A 24,771-nucleotide genomic window follows, 5' to 3' on the forward strand; every position below is an offset into this window, starting at 1 on the left:
AGAGCAGAAAGGCAGCAGGGTAACAGCAAGGCAGCATTCCTTCTCAGAAAAGCAGACAGGTGAGTCCTTCGGGCAGCCAGGCAGTTCTTCTTGGCAGGTTGCAGGTTTTGGTTCAGGGTTTCTTCTCCAGGAAGTGTCTGTGACGCAGAGTGTCTACCCCAGAAGTGTCTGAGTTGGTAGGGTCATAGACCCTGCTTAAACACCCAAATGTGCCTTTGTAGTGGGGGAGACTTCAAAGAGTGGCTTAGAAGTGCACAAGGTCCTCTTTTAGTTCCATCCTGTCTGCCAGGGCCCCAGTAGGGGATGCAGCAGTCCTTTGTGGGAGGGCAGGCACTGTCCTGGGACATTTAAGTGTCAGGCCCTCCACCCTCCCAGCCCAGGAAGACCCATTCCATATGCAGATGTATGCAAGTGTGACTGAGCATCCTGTTTTGGGGGTTTATCTGAATGAATGCACAAGGGAGCTGTCAACTGAACCTAGCCAGCAATGGATTGGAAGGCACAGAAGGATTTAAGTGCAGAGAAATGCTGACTTTATAAAAGTGGCATTTCTAAAATAGTAATATTAAATCCAACTTCAGCAGGATTTTGTATTACCATTCTGGCCATACTAAATATGACCTTGCTACTCCTTTCAGATCAGCAGCTACCACTCAAACAGTGTATGAGGGTAGCCCTAATGTTAGCCTATGAAAGGAGCAGGCATCACAGCAGTGTAAAACGAATTTAGGAGTTTTACACTACCAGGACATGTAAACTACACAGGTACATATCCTGCCTTTTGTCTACACAGCACCCTGCCCTATGAGTTACCTAGGGCCTATGTTAGGGGTGACTTATTTAGAAAAAGGGGAGTATTAGGCTTGTCAAGTACTTTTAAATGCCAAGTCGAATTGGCAGTGAAACTGCACACAGAGGCCTGGCAATGGCAGGCCTGAGACAAGGTTAAGGGGCTACTGAAGTGGGTGGCACAATCAGTGCTGCAGGCCCACTAGTAGCATTTATTCTACAGGCCCTGGGCACATTAAGTTCACTTTACTAGGGACTTATACGTAAATTAAATAATCCAATTGGGTATGATCCAATGTCATCATGTTTAAAGGGAGACAGCATATGCACTTTAGCACTGGTTGGCAGTTGTTAAAGTGCGCAGAGTCCCAAAAGCAGCATAAACAGTGTCCAAAGAGTGGAGGGAGGCAGGCAAAATGTCAGGGGTACCCACCCTAAGGCTGTCATGTCTAACAGATACCCTAAGGCAATAGTATGAAGGGCATGAAAGTGAGCATTGTACTGCTGAGAGAATCAGTCTTGGCGCCTAAAGAAAGGAACGGATGATAATCGTAGATACTTTTAGTCCCTCAAGCAATTCCATCAAAGAGGTTGTGAGAAGACACTGGAACTTGGTAGAGATGGTTAGACCTGACCTGGCAATGATGCTTTAAGTACTGGTGAAATACAAACCACTGACCTGCTGTGGTACTTTACATACAGGGTGCACTTACCTGTCTATTGGGTTTACCACAGGTCACTGTAAACGCTTTTGTCGTTTTATAGCGCTTTCTGCCCGGGTACTGTGGAAACCTGTCGGTCTATGAGCCTTTATGTACTGGGGCAAAGTGATTACTAGCTGCCCTATGGGGTGCACTATAGCGCTTTAGAGTCAGGGGCAATGTGAGACCCGGTCTGGGCACAGCGCTTTATGCACGGGGCAGTTGGGAAAGCTATGATGCTGCACATAGGGCTCAGGTGTTGGGGTATTTTATTATTCTTTTATCAAAACTACCTGTAAAGGTTGTTATTTTATAGGTGAAATATTTGTGCAGTACAACCTTTTAAAAGTTCCTGGTGTTTTTCATTCCTTGCCCATCCCAGAGTCCAGGTGTGGGGGACCTTTTGTGGCTGTTTTATTGCTGTTCAGAATCTGTCCTGTTTCCTCAGTAATTCAAGGCTGGTGCATGTGTCTAGGTGCTATATTAGTGGCAGGAAGGAGGACCTTGTGAAGAGCTTGACCTCTGTCCTGTATACTGTTTTCCAGTGTCATCAGTAGGTTCTATGACGCCCTGGGTAGGACATACTATGGGGCCCCCTATTCAGAACACCATTAAATGTGTTACCTATTTTCATCTAATTCAAGCCCTTGGGACTGGTGAGTTGGGGAAACCAGGGGAGGGAGCTGGGTAGAGAGAAGGGTGGGGATTTACTGGATCCAGGGGCAGAGAGAGATGAGATTCTACATTGCAGAGGTGGAGAGAGAAGAAGAGAAAAGCGAATCAGAGACGTGTGAAGTCATGGGCTCAGTGTGTCTGGCTCAGGGCCCCATCCTACACAGCCAGCTCTGTTCTACAGAGAGTCTTGCCCCTGTGACCTTGATCGATTCTTAAACATAGATTGCTTTCAGTAACAATTCCCTTCAATTCATTTTTATTATGAGTGATGTGTGGGAGTTTATTACAGACATTTTGGAGAGAAATGCTTATTTTTCAGTAAGACACAACATCCATAAAAAAGTTCCTTTTAGATCAAAATAGGACCTCTCTTATGAGAAGTGGCAGTCGGCCGCACAGATGATTTCCAATAATAATATTGAGCTGCAGTTTTATTACAACATTGAAAAGAGACATCACTATCCTTGAATATTAGAAAGACACACATTCAGAATTTGGGCTAGTGTGCCTCTGGAGTACTGGTCACCTGCCCAAAGAGGGCATGGAGAAGCTGAAATTGTATCAATCATTCAAAGCTGTTCTGAGCAGGGCCCCCCAACATTTAAAGTGTCCCTGAGGTAAGGCTGAAAGAGAAGGGGGGGTAGAGGGAGACACAGAAGACAGTAGGACGTACAAGTGAGTTACAGGGAGGTAAACAGAGTAAGTTGGAGAGAGAGGGAATGATAGAAGAAGGAATGAGGGAGGTACAGAAAGAAAGGTGAATAGAGAGGTAGGAAGTGGTGAGCGGGGGATAGGTGGCGAGAAGCAGAGAAGGGGGAGGTAGAAAAAGCTGGAGACAGAAGGTAACAGGAGAGAAAGAGAGAGACTAAGAAAGAGGGTGAAAGACAGAGAGAGAGAGAGAGAGAGAGAGAGAGAGAGAGAGAGAGAGAGAGAAAGACAGACTGTCTTGGGACTATGGGCCCCCCAGCCCCTCCATCCCTGGAAGGGGCGGGCACTGCGGAGTTGCCACATTCCCACATCCTCCAGCCCCTCCTCTGAGTCTTGGTTCATGAGACAGTATTATTGGCACGTTTGAAAGATTAGGGTGGGTAGCTGTAGTCAGTGCTGGCATTGGAAATAATTTACTCCAGTACCCCATAAACTGGGGGTCAAGGGGTCACAGACGAAAGGAAGTGGAGTCTCAAGAGGTGGAGCTTGAAAAAGCAGAGCCTGGCTCTCAGTTTATGAATATAAAAAAAATCTGCTGGAAAGAAATTGGCAGCAAGGGCAAATGTAACTGTAAATCTAGTCTAGATCAACTAATCTGTCACAGAGAAGCCATTTTGTAAAATATCTTACAGGGTGAACACACCTGCTGCAGACAACTTTGTGTGCCCAGCAATTTCGAGGGAATTATAATATCTGAAAGTTAACTCTGGTGGTTCTGGCAGTTTTGGAAGAGTTCTGTGTGTAATCCAATCACTGTTTTGACTCAAGATAGCATAGTGGATTAATGTGCTTACCAAATAGTACATTCTGTGACGTGCAGACAACAGATCTGTGTATTATGTAGATAGGTGAGTGGGCTACTGCTTTTGAGATCATTTTACCTCTTCCAGTTCATAAGTTGCAGTCCTTCTAATATAGCACAGGGATCAGTGTACTGGGACCAAGCAGATACAAACTGTAGTTCGGTCCTTACAGCTTTTTGTTTCAATCTGGTGTAAGTGTAACATTGCAAAGAAGTGCTCCTCCATGATTTAACAAAGTATTGTTAGTATAGACAACCCCAGTCACTGGGTTACATTTTATATCCTGACTTTGTGTTCCTTCAGATCGTTCACCCTTAACATGTCACCTCTACAACACAAAACCCTTGTCACGGTAGAATCACACACGTATGATGTATTCTGTTTGTGCGGTGCGTGAAGTAAAGTGCTCTGCAACCTTCAATGGGATGAACAGCTCTATAAAAGAACTACATTACAAATAATCATTAGGCACCATTTAAATCATTTGTTTGTGATTAGTTCATTAGTTATACACCTAGATACGTTTAGCATTCTTAAGGTGCACATCTCTTCCATGGGGGCCTGGGGATGAACGAAGACGAGCGCCTGCCTCCAAGTCATAGTTTCTATAAAGTACTTGTGAAGTGATGAACTATGTGCCTTTTTCTACTATAATATTGGCATCTCAGTGTTAGGCTCCCGATGGCTCACAGACAGGGCAATACTTGAAAAAAGCAGGGCTGGTGGCCCTTTAAATGAGGCCATTGATGCGTCCTAACTGGAAGTTAAAACAAGAAAGTCCATCGCCCCTGCGCGCTGCTACTCCGAACGCAATGCAGAAAGCTTATGGGCATTGCTGAATTGTGTCCTGGTGTCGCAAAATGGCACCAGGACAAATAGTGCATATGACTGCGAAAGAAATAGCTGCCAGAACTGGGACCCAGAGCGATCCTTCTACTTTCCACCACTGGATGTCCTTCCACCACCAACTGATGCCACGTTTATTGGGCTGTTATCTGCAATGCGCACTTTTAATGTTCTTCCATTCCTCATCAGAGTTCAGGTACAAAGGACACATTGCATCAAAAGCACATTTCATGCCTCCCACTGGCATCTGCTGATATGAAGTCCATCTCATGTGGCCTGGAGACAAGGGCGCAGGGAAGCACCAGCTCTATTAGGTTAATGAAAGGTCACAGGGACAGGCTAAAGGATGTTATCGCCCTCTCTAACTCTGATCTATGACTCGCAAGTCTTCACAAGACAAAAGCAGAAGCTAATAAACACTACAAGAATAATTAACATGAAACAGGGTGAGAGAAAATGGTAAAGCAAAAAGAAGTATAAGGCAAATTGAATGAGAAAGTACATGAAGGAAGGAGAATATAATGCAAATAAGTAAAAACAAGATGCAAAGGTAGAAGAGAAATAATTAAAAAATGGAAGGAAAATGAAGACAACAGGATGGTATGAAGGGGAGAAGGAAGGACAAGAGGATGATAAAAAAAGAAAGGAACAGAAAAGCGTGATAGAATGAGAATAAGGAAATATGTAAAGAAGATAAAATAGGAATAAAAAGAAGAACAGACAGAAAGAATGAGACACAACATGAAAGGACACAGACAGTAAGATGGAAAAAGGAATGAAAGGAAACTGTAAAGAACAAGTATAGAAGAAAGGTGGATAGAAAGGACAGGATAAATGAAGACAAGAAGGTCAAAAGTACATGAAAAGAAGGAAAGGCTGAAAGAAAATCATAAATACTAGTAAATGCAGTTTAGACAAATGTCTTTCCTGATTCCTTTCCTGCTTTAAGATGCATAATTTTGACCATTTCATGCAAATTTTCATCAGAGCAACAGTTCTCACTGACTTCCAAAAGAAAGGTCAGGATCGCCCAACTGGCTCCATCCTTTAGTGCCCTACAAAGTGGGAGGTATTTTATTGTTCTGGCTACTCCATTACTTGGAGAACAAGAAGCCCTTAATTTGGTATTTCCTAAACGTTACTAAACTTGCACAAACATTATCAATGGGGGTTTGCCCAGCAGGAACTGTTACCCATCCTGATCTTCAAACCACACTTGTGCTGTGGAGGTGCAGATTCTATTCAATCCGACTAACAGACTCACATGTCCACTGCTCAAATTAACTCACATTTCCCTATACTAATCCACCACTAATCTTTTTCGGTTCTGGAGTAGTTAGTGTGCTACTCGCCGAAAAGTGCTTTGACGCCTCGTCAGGGGTAGTAAGCTCTATATAAATACAATTGCAATTACAATATATTTCAAGGTAACTGCGTCCATGCACCAATCATGGACACATAATGCTGTGCCCTGTTATGTGTTGGAAAGGTTGGCACACCTTTCAGGATATCAAACACAAGTACATCCGTCTTCAGCAGACAAGGACGGGGGTGGCGGCTCAGTGGACACGTAGTAATTGGAAGAGGCAACAAGGACTGATTCAGACGACAGATTCATCCAACTTCCCAGCATTCATCAGTGTTGTAAAGACCTATAAATCTGGTTGCCTCCATCACCTGGAGTTCAGAATCATCTTCGACTGCCAAGATGAAGACAGCCGGCTGTTACCTCCTTGTCCTGGCACTTCTGCTGGGCCCTGTGTTCCAGATATGTGCAGCTGGTGAGTACATGCTCACTCCTCAGTGTGTCTTCTCTACAATCTGCCCTTCTCGTCACACGCCACAGCCCCATCGCTGCTGCCTCGTCTCCTTGTCCTCAGACCTCTGCATGCACTGTCTACCCCTCTTCACTCTCCTCTCAGCACCACCCACCAAACACCCCTTCCAGCTGAATGCAGACTTCCTGGGCTGCCCCTTCAATCGCCCTAAAGCAGAGACACCTCTTTCTGTCTAATGTGTACTCCTCACTCAGCCTTCATGCTGGTCTTTGCCTGTCTTTTCCCCTTGCAGAGATGTCATGTTTTCACCCATTCCAAACCACTAATTGCTGTGTCTCTGTGCACTCAGTGCTCACTTGTCCTGGCACCTCTGCCCATGGAGTGGGGCTGTGTGTGTTCTGTTAGAGGGCAGCATGATGATACCATGGGTGGAGAATCTTAACTCCTCTAAGACATAGATACATCTAGAAGCAGTGCCTAGAGGTTTGGGAGACAGTGGTGGAGTGTATCTGAAGGTGGATGGATTCAGCCTCCACTTTGCTGCACCCGACAGACGGTGATGGGTCCACGCCTTGTAAACAAAGCCTCTAGACTAGCTGTCAGTCAGCAAAGAGTTCAATATAAGCAGGTGAGTGGTACAGGTTAGGGAACTAAAGTGGAGACAGAGCTTCAAATATAAGGGGTCTTCGCCCCTTATAAGCTGTAGTAGAAGGAATGAACTCTAATGGCTGATGGGGGAAGAAACAATGAGCTCTGACAGTGGGAGAGAGTTTCAAAGACTGATGGAAGAAGAATCTATGAGTTTTAACAGTAGGAGCTCTAATGACTGGGGTGGGGGGTAGAAGGGACGCTGAGCTCTAACAGTGGGAGAGAGCTTTAAGGACAGACAGAAGCAATAACAATGAGCACTAAGATTGGGAGAGAACTGTAAAGACTGGTGTCCAAAGAGACGCTGAGGCTAAGTTATTTCTAATAAAAAATCAGAGGAATTCCTATTTCTGGGAATCCTAACTATAACTTGCTACCACTAGGCTAAATATATATATATAATATCTCAATCTATCAAAACAATGTTCTTTCAGGCTTAGAGTGATGCATGAACTCTGGGTAGTTCCCAAGTTTAGGTGGAGAGCGGTTCCAGTATAGAGCACCCCACAACACCAGCAACATTCTAGATGTGCTACGTGAACTAGGTGAAAACGACTGTTTTATCAATAGTAGAGCGTTAGTACATTAGTGAGGGAGTGCAAGCTTCCTTGGGAGGGGGCTGTGTGCGCCTTGACGCTTCCTCGCGGCTAAGTGTGCACTGGGATGGTTTTGGTGAACTGGGTGATGTCCGGCTCAGCACAAAGGTCTGTGCTCAAGTGTCCTCTCCATTGTAATAACCACGGAAACATTTCATGGGGTTGGATCTGAATAATGAGGCCAGCAGGCTGACTCATTCTTACATTTTGTTGTTTACAGACAAACCCGGGAGCTGCCCTTGGTCAGACGTGTGCAATTTATTGTCCATCGAAAAGAGGTGCACAGGAGATGAAGGCTGCGAGGGTGCCAAGAAATGCTGCAGGATCCTGTGCGACTTCTTGTGCGTTGATGCAGGTATGACGTCAATGCACGGGTCTCCTTGGCAACGCCCATCATTTCACATGGAGTGGGGCCCCCTTCCTTCAGGCTGCTTTGGGTCTCAGAGCACCAACAACACAGGAGAGTTTCTTACAATAAGTCTGATACTGAACATACATTCACACCTATAGGGCTGCAGGGCAAAGGTCACAGTCCTTGTTATCAGGGTACAGCCTAACCCTCTTTGAGAATAAACTGATTCAAACTTCGTACTTCTTAGGGAAAACAAATGAGCTCCTAGGAGGCCCACGCAAGTCTGATTTATAGATTTAACACCTGGTGCGATGGTTCTGGTGAAATATCTCTGTGTATGATAAATATCTATACATGACATGTAGTAGCCATGGGGTTGGGTCCTTTTCAGTAAAAAAGGTTCCCTCAAACTTTATTGAGATGCAAAAAAAGGGATGGTGTTAGTACATCAGCAGTGCGAGCTTCCTTTACACACAGAAAAGCCCAGACTTGGCAGCAGCAGTGCGAGCTTCCTTTACACACAGAAAAGCCCAGACTTGGCAGCAGCAGTGCGAGCTTCCTTTACACACAGAAAAGGTCAGTCTTGGCAGCAGCAGTGCGAGCTTCCTTTACACACAGAAAAGCTCAGGCTTGCCATCAGCAGTGCGAGCTTCCTTTACACACAGAAAAACTCAGACTTGGCAGCAGCAGTGCGAGCTTCCTTTACACACAGAAACGCTCTGACTTGGCAGCAGCAGTACGAGCTTCTTTCACACACAGAAAAGCTCGGACTTGGCAGCAGCAGTGCCAGCTTCTTTCACACACAGAAATGGGCCAGAGTTGGCAGCAGCAGCTCGAGCGTAATCCACACATAATGGGACAGAACAAGTAGCAACAGGGATGTTCACACACCCACAAAAGGGATGCCTCTGGTAGCAGCAGAGCAAGCTTCTTCCACACACAGACCACGTGCAGCATTGCACATCCACAGACAGTGCAGCAGATTACACACAGAGACACAGCACACCCATCACACAAACCCACACACCAGATCCAGGTGTAAAACAGTGAAAATCTTCTGTTACACCTTTCTGGTGTTTTGTGGTAATGAATAATATTTAATTATGGTTCAGTCACATTTGCCATTGATTGATTCAGCTATACATTTGTGTTACATCAACGGATGTGCACCAAATCTGCCACTCTTAGCGCAGTCAAATAAGATCCCGTCATGCAATTCCATACAGAGGGAAAACAGTCAAAAAGGGGCAATAAATGTGTTTCCCATTTTAGCTCCTACGGGAACCTTTGCCCACACCTAAAGCCAAAGCTACCAAACAGAGTTACACCAGTCTTGGCAGGGATGGCGTACTTTACTCAGAAGGTGTGCTTTTGTTGATTTGATCCAAATCTGCTCAGTTCTTTTGGAGCTGTTGTGTCTTAAAGAGGTGCAGAATAGGCTTGAAAGGGTTAACACGTTGTATATCTTCTTTATGTCTTGTCAGTTGAAGAATCATTTGTTGATTTGCTTTTAGCTCTGGCACCAGTTGTCATGCATGACATTCCATACACACTTAGGGGGTCATTCTGACCCTGGCGGCCGGTGGCCGCCAGGGCCACCGACCACGGGAGCACCGCCAACAGGCTGGCGGTGCTCCCACGAGCATTCTGACCGCGGCGGTTCAGCCGCGGTCAGAAGCGGAAAGTCGGCGGTCTCCCGCCGACTTCCCGCTGCTCGGGGGAATCCTCCATGGCGGCGGAGCGTGCTCCGCCGCCATGGGGATTCTGACACCCCCTACCGCCATCCTGTTCCTGGCGGGTCTCCCGCCAGGAACAGGATGGCGGTAGGGGGTGCCGCGGGGCCCCTGGGGGCCCCTGCAGTGCCCATGCCAATGGCATGGGCACTGCAGGGGCCCCTGTAAGAGGGCCCCACTGTGTATTTCAGTGTCTGCAATGCAGACACTGAAATACGCGACGGGTGCAAACTGCACCCGTCGCACCCCTGCACCTACGCCGGCTCAATTCTGAGCCGGCGTCCTCGTTGCAGGGGCATTTCCTCTGGGCCGGCGGGCGCTCTTTTGGAGAGCGCCCGCCGGCCCAGAGGAAATGTCTGAATGGCCGCCGCGGTCTTTTGACCGCGGTGCGGTCATTTGGCGGCTCCCTCCAGGCGGGCGGCTCCTGCCGCCCGCCGGGCTCAGAATGAGCCCCATAGTTTGTGGTGTTTACTCTTTGTATTTTCAACTTTGTGCAGCTCCACCGAGGTGGGATGGCAGGTAAAAAATAGGGGGGGCTAACAACTGCTGATTCTCTAGTAAACCTGGCACTGTGTGACACATCTGCACACAATCTGGCAGGTGCCTGCAGGAATGCTTTTCTACTGGTGTGTCATGTGTCAGGGTGGTGGCTCCCACTTTACCGCTCCAGGGTCACACCCTCGTTGTGTTCTGGCCTGTTTGTATTACACCAGAATTGAATAATAGCATATTATTTACTCTTGGCAAAAAATTCCATCAATCAAGAGTCTGAGGCAGCCAGTGAGAGTGTGTGATGGATGCTGCAGGCACAGTCAGATACCAGCACCAGGCATCAGAGAGTTAATCCAGGAGCTGGCGAAACGAACCCCCCGGCCTGCCCTCAGGGCCCTGGCACACCTCAGCGCCTAACCTCCCCGTGCCCTGCTAAAAAGCCACATCTAAAGGTAGGCATGGGTGCTGAAGCACTGCGGTGCCCATGGCTCTATGCCAATCAGCCAGTCATATCACTCATTCCCAGTGGTTGGAAAACAGTGGGGTGAAAGTACAGAGAGTGAAATCTCAGATCTGTGACTGTGCAGGGTCATGGTTTCAGTTTCATGCTCCTGCCCTGATAGCAGAAAGAAGCAGAAGGACTCCAAACCTACACAGGCAACAGGGAAAGTACAAAGAAAACTTTTAAAAGCCTTGTGTTTATGTGAGCGTGTGCTTCTGTGAGAGAGAGCATGTATGTGCGAACATGTCTGTGTGTCTGTGTGACAGTGTGACTGAAAGGGAGAGAGTGTCAGTGAAGAAGTGAGTCAGATGGCCTCATTAGGAGTTTGGAGGTCCCACCACAGGACCAACAAGCTCACGGGGGACACCACCGTCAGGGTGCCCCCGCCCTATTACGAGGTTTTCGCTGGTCTGATCGGCGGAAACCTTGAAATAGAGCATTCCTGCCGGTCAGACCAGCAGGAGCAATGCTATGAGATAGAACTCGGCTCTCTTAAAGGAGCCCAGTGCTGTCTCGTAGCACAGAGGGGGCCGACCAGCAACTTAGGAATGCTCTCTATCTGCAAAACATACAGTGCACATTCTGACGATGCTGGGCAAGGGGGCCCCTGCACTGCCCATGCCATGGGCATGGGCCTCCCTGTGGCCCCCAGCACTTGTTCTCTGCCAGCCTTTTCATGGCAAAGTCCCCACCATGAAAAGGATGGCAGAGAACAAGGTTGTAATCAGCCAGGTGGCGCTGAGTTCAGCACTGCCCTGGCTGACTACAACCAAGACCGCCATCACCCCGTCGGGATCTGTGATCCTGGTGGGGATGGCGGTCTTTAGGCAGGTCTGCCCGCATAAATTGTAATGTGGTTTTCGGACCACCACTGCAACAGTGGTCCAACCACCTCCTCTAGGTTGCCGGTCCTAGGACCGCCAGCCTCGTAATGAGGCCGAGAGTGAGTGGGAATGAGAGACAGGAAGAGTGAGTAAAAGTGATGATGGATGAGAGTGAAGGAGAATGACAGTGAGTGTTACTGTGTGTGAAACTGTCAGTCAGAGTGAGACTGGGTGAGTTACAATCTGAATGATTGTTAGTGAGTCAGAGAATGAGTAAGACAGAATGAGTCAGAGTGGGAATGAGTGAGGCTGGCTGAGTCAAAGCGAGTGAGAATGAGTGACACTGAGAATGAGACTGAGCAAGAGTGGATGAGTCAGTGAGTGAGACTAAGAATGAGTTAGAATGAGTGACTGAGTGAGCCTGAGTGTGCCAGAGTGTGCCAGAGTGAGACTGAGTGAGAATGAGTGAGTCTGAGCGAGTAAGAGTGAGATTGACTGAATCACAATGTGCAAATCTGTGTCAAACTGAGTGAGACTAAGCAAGAATGAGTAACTCACAGTGAGACTGGGTTAGCCTAATTGAGTTAAAGTGGGAATCAGTGAATCAGTGAATGAGTAAGTCAGAATGAGTGACCCTGAGTAGGACTGAGTGAGATTTAATAAGTGAGAATGATTGAGACTGAGTGACAATAAATGAGACTGATTGAGATTGAGCCAGAATGAGTCAGAATGAGTTAGACTCAGTGAGTCTGAGTGAGTTAGGGTGAGATTGAGTGAGTCATAATGAGTGGAAATGAACAAGACTGAGTGAGATTAGGTGAGACAGAGTGAGAGTAGGCGAGTCACTGGGACAGGCTCAGTCAGAGTAGGTAAAAGTAAGTGAAAGTGCGAATGAGAGTACGTGAATGAAGCTGAGGGGGAATGAGTGATAGAGTAAGACTGAATGCCACTGAGTGTGAGCAAACACCCCACACCCTCTGAGAAGCAGTCAGGGTCACTCACTAGAATTTGAACCAAGGATTACGCCCACTACTTTGAAATGTCACCAGCCACCACTGCTGTGTCAACTCATCAAAGGGAGGGGAACAGTTAAATGCTGTCACTAAAGTTTTGATTTGCTGTTTACTTTGGAGCTGTTTGATGAATCTGCATCAAAGGTGGCAAGCAGTCAGTGAGAAGCACCAGGACCGGTGTGTCGGGTTTTGTGCAGATCTAATGACAGTAGAGTAAAAGGAAGGGAGTCAGCAATGTTTTCATTTACTAGTATCTTTGGCCCTGTCTCATGGATTGACTTTAAATGTGGCAGTGACTTGGTGTGTCTAGCCTACTTCTGATTCTCTCACTTTCTTGCTGGCCCGTGATGGGAGTAAGAGGAAAGACTTTCAGCGGGGAGGGATGGCAAAAAAATAATTTGCTATTACATTTATTAGTGTTTGAGGAAACCACTCAAATTTGGTAAATGTTTAGGAGGATGAGCTTCCTGTTGGTTAATTGAAATTCTGAGCTGCTGATCTGTCTAACAGAGGCAAGGGTATGTGGGGGTGATTAAAGTTTCTTTCACTAATATGAATTGGGGTACAGATTGTATTGCACACCGTAACTAGCAAATACAAGGCTCTTCCAGTTTTGTGTTCAATGAACCAGAACTGATTTCTAACTGAGTTCTTTTCATGATATAAATAAACACATAAATACACTGTAGGGCAGCAGTATGAACATCTGTTGAGTACCTTCTGCAGGGTTTGTAGACCTGAAACAAGGACCTAGTACCTAATGGAAGGTCCAGCACAAGCCCATGTAGATTGCCCTGGAGTGGTAGTCCCTAGCTGTGAAGCCTGCCATCGGCTTGCAAACCATACAACTGGATTCACAAACCCTACTTAAAATGTCATAAAACAAGGCCAGTCCAGAGGTCATACTCTGCAGCCAGCCCCCATGTGCACAGCCAAAGGCTGTGTTCAGTGAGCATTGCAGCCCGCAGTGGTTGGGCGTAGGTCAGTGAAACCCTCTGTGCACAAATGCAATACATAATGCACAACACGCATGCAAACCATAACTCACACACCAAATGCAATGCTTATGATCTCACAATGGGCACTATTCACAAAGGTAACTTACATGAGTATTTTACATGTGTAATGTATTCTTACCCTTTTGAGTAGATTTACTCCTTCTAGTTATTCAGAAAATCCAAATATAAATGCTACTTTTAGTTATTCAGAAAGCCAAATATATATGATTCAAAAGTGTAGTCTCACACTTCTTCCGTCTTGGAAACAATGAGTGAAGTAAAGTGTACAAGTGTGAGTTCCTACTGCCAAAAAGCCCCGGTAGTAAGTCCAGAACCACACATGCCCAACCACTGGTACTGCAGCATCCTCCCATAGAAACCAACAGAGGTTGGGTACTAAAATAACATCCAACAGGAAATAATTTAAATTAAAATAAATAATTGAAAACAGTTCAAAATATGACTAGAGATATTTTAGTGTTAAACAACCTAAAAATAAAACAGTAATTATTTAATCATAAAATATTTTAACAACCTTTTTTACATTTATAAATTAATGTAACATTTCTTTTACTAAAAGATAAATGACATAAATAATTCTATACATCACTTTTATTAAATTTTGTTTTCTAAGAAATTATTTTTTTTAGCTTAATTGGGATAGTTTTAAAGTAAACTTGAGGAAAATATTTTTATTTAATTATATATTTAAATACTTAATTTAAGACCTAATTAAAAATTGATAGCGTGGTGCCTTTTTCTGCTCTATATTAAAAAAATTATATATACTTCACATTATAATTGAACATAAACATATTTTTACTAATTTAATATAAAGGTCAATAAACAATTTCACGTTTTCCTATCCACGTTAACTGAGGATTCTCCTTATGCCAAAGTATAAGAAAAGGAAGTACATTTGATTTAAATAACTGCCACCCACGTTTTTGGTGCAGCTCCAGTTTTCTGCTTCTCTTTCAAGACTTCTGAGGTCTCTGAAGTTTTCAAAATCCATCAAAAACTAAACACCTACCTGTTCAAACTCTATCTTGCCCTACAATCCAAGATCACTTGACTCTTTCCTGTTCTCCTTTCTTTGCCCTCCAGTTGATTTTGCGCCCATTTCCGCCCCTCCAGCGTAACACCCATTCATCCCGGGTGTTCCTGCTCTTCTCTTGATGCTGAATTCAAAATAAGTCCTAACATATTTCCCTCCCACATTATTGTAAAGAGATCCTTTTTCCACTACAACAGAGATCCAGATGCGTACAGTGGCAGAATGGGGGTGGCAAGGCGGGGGGGTGAAAAGAAAGAACAATTACCTGTGTACGGCTGCCGTCTCTCCTCCATCCTCTTCTCTTCCTGACTCCCGGCAGCACAGACGCGCAGAGACTCCCAGACTCACCTAAGCCAATCACAACGCTGCTGTCACCAGCATGACAGCAGCATCGTGATCGGTCTGAGCGGCCTGGTTTGGCGCTCAGACAGGGAGTGGGAGCCTGTGCACATTCTCAGGCAAATCGTCATGCGCGTTTGTGGTGCACATACAACTCCTTCCTGTGACACAGCCCAGCCCTGTCCCGCCCTAACCTGACTTTGCACTGAAAAATAAAATAATACCATTGTGTTATTATAATGGTATTTTTGCTCAGAGCAGTGGGGCGACGCTGCTCTGCCTTAGAGGAGCCTCAGCTGGATTCATAGTCTCTGCTCCTTGTGTAAAGCGCACTGACACCTATTTTAATTAGAGCGGTCTACATAAAAAGCTGTAGTTCATAAATAAATAGCAGTAATCTCCATCACACAAGCCCTCCCTACTCTTTCTCATCGTGGTTCTTGTGAGTGAGGGTGATTAGTGAGAGGGGTGGTAATGTACATCTCTGCTGTGGTTTTTACCAAGAATAAGTACATTTCAAGAGAGTGCAGAGTGTGTAAACATATTTCCAGTAGGTGGTGATTGAGAGAATGTCAGTAGGTTTGGTCTCCCTGATCCTTCCCTCTCCAGGGACTCCTCATATTTTTCTTGGGCTCAAAGGGATGCACAGGTGGGCACTGTGGTCCAGTGAACACTCTTCTTTACTGAAGACCAACACTGACTTGGATCTGGGACATACTTTTGAGACAGCTTTGTGCCTTCTAGAGGCATCTCACTTGTTGCTCTACATGCGAATGATTGACACCAAGGTTGCATTCAGTGTATAATGTTGCTTGATTCAGTGTATAATATTGCTTGATCCATCCTGCTCTACAGTTTTCTCAGTGTAGCAATGTGGTTTTTAGAACCTCCAGTACATATATATATTGTAAGAGTGAAAAGTGCTTAATTGTTACAATGGAGGATTGTTAGCTTGATTGTCTATATCTTTACAGTTCTCTAACTCTCCACCTCCCACGGACGAGGTCTGTCGAGGCCTAATGCCTGCTCAGCCGCTTACGCTTGGACGCACCAGACAGACCTGGCTCTTCTCTGACCAGCATCACGAAACCTTTCCAGAGTGCACCGCAAGAAGAACCCTTCGGATGAGAGAAGGAGGTGCTTCGCTTACACCTCTGCATCTTGCTGATAATACCCCCTTTACTCATATTAGACAGCCTTGAGAGCACATAGCATTCAGTAACTCCTTGTACATTGCAGAATACTTGTGACAGGATAAGATCTATCCCTGGTCTTCTGAAGACATATTTACATGGCCCATGTCTGACAATGACTTCTAGCTCGCGAAGCAGCGGGGACATCTGCTCGTCATCAGGGCTGTAGGAGAATCTGCAGGGCCACACAAAGTCACAAGCAGGGGTTGGGGCTAGATTTTAAAACAGCTGTTGGTGTTACCCTCCCTTCTGGCTTCCTTCTCTGTATAATCTCGCCTTGTACACTGAGTTACTGTTTCAGAGGAAGGGGAGAATGCCATGCTTGTCGTTCTGTAATTAATTAAACATATGATTGAACTTCAAATAAGCAATAAAATCTGAATGCATGAACTTAGTAGGGTGTTGTTCCTATTCGCACTGCACAGAGTTTGTATTATTGTCCATCACAACCCCTGTGGGAGCCGACAGCCTTTCCTTTATTTTTTGCTTGGGTTCATTGAACCATCAACGTAAGTAAATACAAAATATGTGCATTAATTTAAAAGTATAGAATCTTGATAACATTCTTCAGCTAAACACATTCTTTTGCTTCATAAGTGCTAAAAATACAATACAATCACCAAAGTCATCGTGTGCACAACATAAAAAGTCTACAGCCTTTGCGTTCCATCTAACATCAGAGCTTGATTAATTTCAGACTTGTACACTATGCCTTCTATGAACACTTGGATACAGCGAACACTATGCAAGTACTAGCATCTGGTTTGCAAATCATTCTCATTAGCTTTACGTTGGTGAGTTCACACCATAAACATGAATTTACAAAATTTAAAAATATCTCAATAAATATTCAATACCATCCAAAATGTTGTAAAAGGATTATTTTAAAATTTGATTAACAGAAATGACAAAAGTATGGGTGGGAAAAAATTGAAAAGAATCTCGGTATTCAGGCAAATGAAACAACTTGACTGCGCAACTTGGTGAAATAAATCATAAACAATTTGCAAAGCAATGGGTATGGCTTATGTGAGAGTTAGAGCTATTGGCATTGTAAATGACAATGACTGTTACCTATATGTTTTGGTTTGGAGTGGAGTGGGTGTGTGTGAGGAGCCACAGCAACCTTCCCAGGCCTGTCGCTGCAGGAAAGAGGACACAACGGGGCTGCCATCTTGGGAGTGTTCTTGCCTCATTCCCACAGACTGGCTGTGATACCCTAGCGATGCAACCCTTTCTAGTGTGTTTACCTAAACATTTATAGCACCAAACAAGCCACAGCACAATGTGGCATTTTTGTTGCATTTAACTCGGAGAATGAGGGGTAAAAAGAGTTAGGAGCCAAGAAAAGGGGGCAGCCATATATTTCTGTGCGTAAAACTTCTAAAGGAATGAATCCTCTACTTTGGCAATACCAGTCTAACTTTTAAAAACATTGACTAGATACAAAGACAATAACAGAAGAGGCAGCTTAACTGCAAATGGATTATAGCGATTTTGTTAAAAATGGCACCCGCTTTGCAGCTCTATGAAAGGGCAGAACCTGTATTACCAAGCGCTATACTAAAAAAAGAGTTATTCCCCGAGTGTCCCAACATGCACCAGACAAAGAACTCTAGGGGAGAGGATGTGGCTTACAGGCCAGAGCTGCCAGGAACATGGTTTGAGTCTCGTCGCCAGTTCAACATCCTGTGATTCTGGGCAAATCACTTAGGGGGTCATTTTGAGTTTGGCAGGCAGAAAGGCCCTCCTGCCAAACTCCTGCGATCAGGTAGCCACCAGTACGGCTGCCTTTCTGTGGGCCCCATTACAAGTTCCCTGCTGCGTCAGCAGGTGGAGAGGGTGTTTCTGCCTGCTGGACCAGTGGGGACCAGCCCACAACGTTGACACAGGCTCAGAATTGAGCCTGCAGCAATGTTGCGGTTTGTAGGGTGCAACAGCACCCATTGCGCTTTTCACTGTCTGCATAGCAGACAGTAAAAAGCACAACAGGGCTGTCCCTGGGAGACCCTGCCCTGCCTGTGCCAAGGGCAGTGCAGGGGCCCCCATGGAGCCCCTGCATCCCGTCTCCGCCAGCTTTTACATGGCGGTGCAACTGCCATAAAAGCTGTCGGGGGGTCGTGATCCCCAGGGCAGCGCTGCTTGCAGTACTGCTGTGGCGGATGAGGACTGCCAGCACCACCAGTCCCTCCAGTGAAGGGAAACTGGCGGTGCTGGCGGTCCGACTGGGGCTGAAACGCCACGGTCAAAATGCGGCAGTCTGACCACCGCCAAAGTGGTCAGACCACCGCCTTGGAGGCGGTCAGACCTCCACTGCAGCCCTGGCGGTCAGAAGACCACCAGGGTCGTAATCAGGGCCTTAATCTCCCCTTTCTACCAAAAATGAATGTGTTCTTGTGTAATGTAACCAGTGCCCATGTAAAGCGCTACTATACCTTTCTATTGAGTTCGTGCTAACTCAACTCTATTTGAAGAGGCCCAATTTACATCCAAAGACTAGCTGTGTTTTGCTATCAAGCTTGAAGCCGTAAAGTGCTTGGGTCTGGAGTCACGACCCCTTTTCTACCATTTGGAGACAACACCTTCACCATCTTCAGCCCTATGTGCTCGGTTGGTGACTCTCCGGAGGTTATGAAGAGCATGTGCTGTTGCATACTGTTAATCTCTACCCAAGTCAGTTGGTTAATGCACCCGCTGCAGAGGTCTTGATAGAACAACAATGTCACAGATTACAATCCTGACATAACTTTTTCACTTCTTCATCTCTGCAAGGTCAATGCAAATGAATGATAGCGATTTTGTTAAGAATCACACCTGCTCTGCAGTGGTATGAAATGGCAGAACATGTATTACCAAGCGCTATAAAAAAAAAAAGAGTTATTCCCAGACTGCCCCAACACACACCAGAAAAAGTAAAGAACCCTAGGGGCGAGTATGTGGTGTAACGGCTAGAGTTGCTGACTTTAGAGCTGGGGAACATGGGTTGAGTCTCGGCGCCAGTACAACATCCTGTGATCCTGGGCAAATTGCTTAATCTCCCCTTGCTACCAAAAATGAATGTGTTCTTGTGTAATGTAATCGATGCGCATGTAAAGTGCTGCACTACCTTTGTATTGAGCTTGCGCTATATAAAAATGCAAAAAAATAAATAAATAAAAAAGACCCCGCAGACATCACAAAGAAACACAAGATGCCCAAAACCAAGGAAGACGAAGAAACAACATACCACCATGAGCGAAGCGGTGAGGAAAAAGAAAAAATAGTGCGCCAACACGAAGCTATCTGTCCGATTGTGCAATAATCCATGTAAGGGGTCAGTCTCCAAGGCAGCAACAAAACAGCCTCAAGGCGGGACAAACGTAAAGCATTTATCAGCCACATCAAGGGATTTTTGAAAGGCAGTCCCAGGAAAGAATGAAAGTGATGGGCACGAGGTGGGCGTGGTTAAAGCCCACAGAATACATTACAAAAGGTCGAAAAGCAGCGCTTGCGCGCTGCTATGCTCAACCTTAAAATGATGGCTTCGTCAGAGTGCTTGGGGCGTCGATGCCTTTCTCCCTCGGTGTTGCTTGGTTTATTTGTTGCTGAAATGAAAGGCTCGATGATCGCCCCTCCAGTGGTGGCTGGCTTGTGGCCAGCTGTTCTCAGGTAGAAGCAGAGCCCCGGGGCCAGTGCCCTGACGGGGAGTGTGCGGGACTTCCAGATGAAAGTGCTGGCATTGGGCCCAGTGCGGTCCTCAGCAGGGGTGCCCCCCGGGCTCCGAGCCCTGCCATGGCCGAGAGGTTCTACCTCACAGAAGCTAGGGGGTGCAAACCCCATGCTGCCCCTGGCTTGCTCCGGTACACGGGGGTCTGGCGGGAGGGACTGGGAGGGATCCTGAGATGGCATGTGGCTGCAGACTGAGAGACTCTTGCAAGCCCTAAAGTAATGACTGCTATGTAGGGTGGACGTGTCCGGTGCGGTGCCCACTGCGTCTTCAGCCTGCCCTCCTGCCCCAGCCGGGCATTCGTTCACCATGATGACTTGTGAACAGTGCTTTAAATAGAAAAATTAAAGTGCAGGTACTCTGTGCCAGAGTACCTGCTTGTTTCTGAGAAGTGCCGGTACTCTCCAATTAAAAGTATTACGTTTTTCTTGAGATATGCCGGTACTCTCCCTCGCAAAATAAAAAAGTGCCGGTACTCCGTACCGGAGAGTACCGGCCCATTTAAAGCACTGCTTGTGACAGCAATCTCACCTATTTATGTATTCGTTTTTAAGATTCAGAGTTGCGCAGTCCTGCGGGCCGGCAGGGAAGCGCTATGTGAACAATAAAGTGAGTATAGGGTCAGAAGTCATTTAAAGTAGGGGGCCGTGATAGGACCATCACCAGCCTGTGCCGCGCCAGCCTCGTCTAAACTAAATATAGTTGTCACCAGAATCACATTTCACAATATTATAGTGACTGGAACTGGAAACTGTACCTTAGAAGTGAATCAAAGGCGGATTTGCCATTATGCGGCGCAGTACCACACATTGGGTGACACAATTATTTCACCGTGTTATCATTGTGCCACACTTTACCACAGTCCGGGCTACATTTGCACCTCATATAAAACATGCGTGTAGCTACAGCCATCATGTGTAGGGCTTTTCTCCCGTCCCATTGAGATAGAAGCACGTGTTTTTTCTTGTTTTTTTCTTTGTTTCTGGTGGTAAAGCCGTAATCATGAGAAACACAGCATTATGCGGTAGTGCACCTGGATCACCAAACCAGACACTGATGTGGGACTGCGGTGCACCCTGGGTTTCAGTAGACTACACGTGGCCTATGTGGAATCTAACAGCTTTCTCGATTTGTTTTTAGCCTTGTTGTAAATCAGCGGTCCTGCTGTGCTCATGGCCGAAAGTTAAAAAACAAGCATTTGCAATGCAATAGCTCTCGCATTTGCTGAAGTTAGAGCTATTGGCGTCGTAAATTAATAGCTGGACATTTCTTGCCTTATAGTTTGGACTTTTCCTGCCACATAATTCCAGTGGCCCTGCATATAACTAAAGCACTCCCATTTACATTCGTCCTCTGTCTGCAGCAAAACATGAAAGGCCCGTATTTATACTCCGTTTGCGCCGAATTAGCGTCGTTTTTTTCGACGCAAATTCGGCGCAAAACTAACGCCATATTTATACTTTGGCGTTAGACGCGTCTAGCGCCAAAGTATGGCCAAATAGCGTCATTTTTTTGCGTGAACGCCTTCCTTGCGTTAATGAGATGCAAGGAAGGCGTTCCCGTCTAAAAAAATGACGGCGACGCAAATGCGTCGTATTTATACTCCCGGGCAAAAATCACGCCCGGGAGGTGGCGGGTCAAAAAACCCCGCATTTGCGCCACAATTTAACGCCTGGGTCAGGGTAGGCGTTAAGGGGCCTGTGGGCTCAAAAGGAGCCCACAGGTGCCCTCCCCTGCCCCCAGGGACCCCCCCTGCCACCCCTGCCCACCCCAGGAGGACACCCAAGGATGGAGGGACCCACCCCAGGGACATTCAGGTAAGTTCAGGTAAGTATTATTTTTTATATTTTGTAATTTTTTTTGTGGCATAGGGGGCCTTATTTGTGCCCCCCTACATGCCACTATGCCCAATGACCATACCCAGGGGACACAAGTCCCCTGGGCATGGCCATTGGGCAAGGGGGCATGACTCCTGTCTTTACTAAGACAGGAGTCATGAAATGGCGTCTGGGCGTCGTAAAAAAATGGCGCAAATCGGGTTGAGGCGATTTTTTTGCCTCAACCTGACTTGCCCCATTTTAAGACGCCTTAACGTCATTTTTTCCCAACGCCGGCGCTGCCTGGTCTACGTGGTTTTTTTCCACGCACACCAGGCAGCGCCGGTCTGCTTGCGCCGGCTAACGCCATTCCATAAATACGGCGCCCGCATGGCGCTTCAGAATGGCGTTAGACGGCGCTAAATTTTTTGACGCTAAACTGCGTTAGCGCAGTTTAGCGTCAAAAAGTATAAATATGGGCCGAAAATGTTGCCATTTTGCATCCTAATTGAAAACTGCCATGCTAATTCCAATGGAATACCTCCTTCACCACCCTCCATCAGAGATGCTGCTAACACAGTTCCCGCAACAAGACAGCCACAGAAGAGGAGCAAGAGAAATAAACTAAAAGGGTCACCCAAACGTATCAAGACTGTTCAAACAGTCATAGTTAATAAGGATGATAAGTTGGCCTGAATCATGGTCATAATTGTAATAAGAGACATTAATAAATTATATACAATTATCAAATACACCCAATAACATTTCTCAGAAATACACCTTTGGGATTACACTGCAATTATAAATTAAGCACTTCAAGCTAAAGGGGTTAAAAGTGACGTACATATATTAAAAATGCTTGAGATGGCTTTAGAATACTGGTGCCTCGGTATTCACATTGAACTGCAACAGCTGCGTGCTGGAAAGGAAAGCTTTAGGCACCTGCACATGATTATTTAAAAATTAAGGTCTTAGTGAGCTAAAGGTGTTAAAAGTGGCTGCACATATATATAACAAAATGCCCTAGATGGCTTTAGAATAATGGTGCTTTAGTGTCCACATTCATCTGGAACAGACGCGCATTGCGAAGGAAAGCTGTAGCCACCGGCATGTGATTACTTACAAATTAAGCACTGGGTGCAGAGTGGTCAGAACTCACACATTCGGGTGAGGCTGGAGTCCTTAGTTGTTTCCTCTTGGACAGCGCCGCTATCCACAACAGTTCCTGTTCCTTATGTGTGCAGGGCAGTCCTCTGGAGCGTGACAGAGGTTGCTGGTCCTGCTGGATGCGTCGCTGTTCTTTTGCAGGTTCTTTGAAGCAGGAGACAGGCCGGTAGGGCTGGGACCAAATCAGTTGTCGTCTTCCTTCTTCTCTGCTGGGGGTTTCAGCCATGCAGGCCTTCTTCTTCCTGTTAGGTCACCAGGAATCTGGTGAACTGGGTTCAGGGAGGCCCTTAAAACCTGGATTTAGGGGCATAACAAGAGTCAGAGGGCAGTAGCCAATGGTAACTGTCCCTGAGGGTGGCCACACCCTTCTTGTGTCCACTCCCTTTGGGGAGGGGGACACAAACCTAACCCGATTGGTCCCTGTCCTCCAAACTAAAATGGAGGATTCTGCAGGGAGGGGTTCACCTCAGCGCCGGACACCTTAGGGGTGGCCCTAGCTGGGGGGGTGTAGGAGGCTGGACTGGCTTGTAGTGAGGACCAAGGGGTACTTACACCTTGCACCAGGTATCCCTTATTAGTGTATAGGGTGTCTAGCAGCTTAGGCTGATAGATAATGGTAGCTTAGCAGAGCAGCTTAGGCTGAACTAGGAGACGAGTGAAGCTCCTACAGTACCACTAGTGTCACTTGCACAATATCATAAGAAAACACAATACACAGATATACTAAAAATAAAGGTACTTTATTTTTATGACAATATGCCAAAGTATCTCAGAGTGTACCCTCAGAATGAGGATAGCACATATACACAAGATATATGTACACAATACCAAAAATATGCAGTATAGTCTTAGAAAACAGTGCAAACAATGTATAGTTACAATAGGATGCAATGGGGACACATAGGGATAGGGGCAACACAAACCATATACTCCAAAAGTGGAATGCGAACCACGAATGGACCCCAAACCTATGTGACCTTGTAGAGGGTCGCTGGGACTATTAGAAAATAGTAAGTGTTAGAAAAATAGCCCACCCCAAGACCCTGAAAAGTGAGTGCAAAGTGCACTAAAGTTCCCCAAAGGACATAGAAGTCGTGATAGGGGAATTCTGCAGGAAAGACACAAACCAGCAATGCAACAATGATGGATATCCAGTCGAGGGTACCTGTCGAACAAGGGGACCAAGTCCAAAAGTCACAAACAAGTCGGAGATGGGCAGATGCCCAGGAAATGCCAGCTGTGGGTGCAAAGAAGCTGCTACTGGACAGTAGAAGCTGAGGATTCTGCAGGAACGACAAGGGCTAGAGACTTCCCCTTTGGAGGATGGATCCCCCACGCCGTGGAGAGTTCCTGAAGAAAGATAGCCAACAAGCCTTGCTAGCTGCAAATCGTGTGGTTAGGGTTTTTTGGATGCGGCTGTGGCCCAGGAGGGACCAGGATGTCGCCAATTGCGTCTGGGGACAGAGGGGGCGTCGAGCAAGACAAGGAGCCCTCTCAGAAGCAGGCAGCACCCTCAGAAGTGTCGGAACAGGCACTACAAAGAAGAGTGAAACGGTGCTCACCCGAAGTTGCACAAAGGAGTCCCACGCCGCCGGAGGACAACTTAGAAAGTCGTGCCATGCAGGTTAGAGTGCCGTGGACCCAGGCTTGGCTGTGCACAAAGTATTTCCGCCAGAAGTGCACAGAGGCCGGAGTAGCTGCAAAAGTCACGGTTCCCAGCAATGCAGTCTGGCGTGTGGAGGCAAGGACTTACCTCCACCAAACTTGGACTGAGGAGTCACTGGACTGTGGGAGTCACTTGGACAGAGTTGCTGGATTCAAGGGACCTCGCTCGTCGTGCTGAGAGGAGACCCAGGGTACCGGTAATGCAGTTCTTTGGTGCCTCCGGTTGCAGGGGGACGATTCCGTCGGCCCACGGGAGATTTCTTCGGAGCTTCTAGTGCAGAGAGGAGGCAGACTACCCCCACAGCATGCACCACCAGGAAAACAGTTGAGAAGGCGGCAGGATCAGCGTTACAGAGTTGCAGTAGTCGT

At 46.5% G+C, this 24,771-nt stretch overlaps 1 long non-coding RNA gene across 1 annotated transcript; it reads left to right on the plus strand.

Moving 5' to 3' along the window:
- The first annotated feature begins 6,185 nt into the window (after positions 1-6,185).
- On the plus strand, positions 6,186-16,913 carry LOC138295209 (uncharacterized). The gene is made up of 3 exons (XR_011203535.1): positions 6,186-6,303; positions 7,765-7,899; positions 15,829-16,913. It is a non-coding gene; the product is annotated as an uncharacterized lncRNA (long non-coding RNA).
- Positions 16,914-24,771: the final 7,858 nt, after the last annotated feature.

The sequence above is a fragment of the Pleurodeles waltl genome, chromosome 5, assembly GCF_031143425.1.
Source record: "Pleurodeles waltl isolate 20211129_DDA chromosome 5, aPleWal1.hap1.20221129, whole genome shotgun sequence".
NCBI lineage: Eukaryota > Metazoa > Chordata > Amphibia > Caudata > Salamandridae > Pleurodeles > Pleurodeles waltl.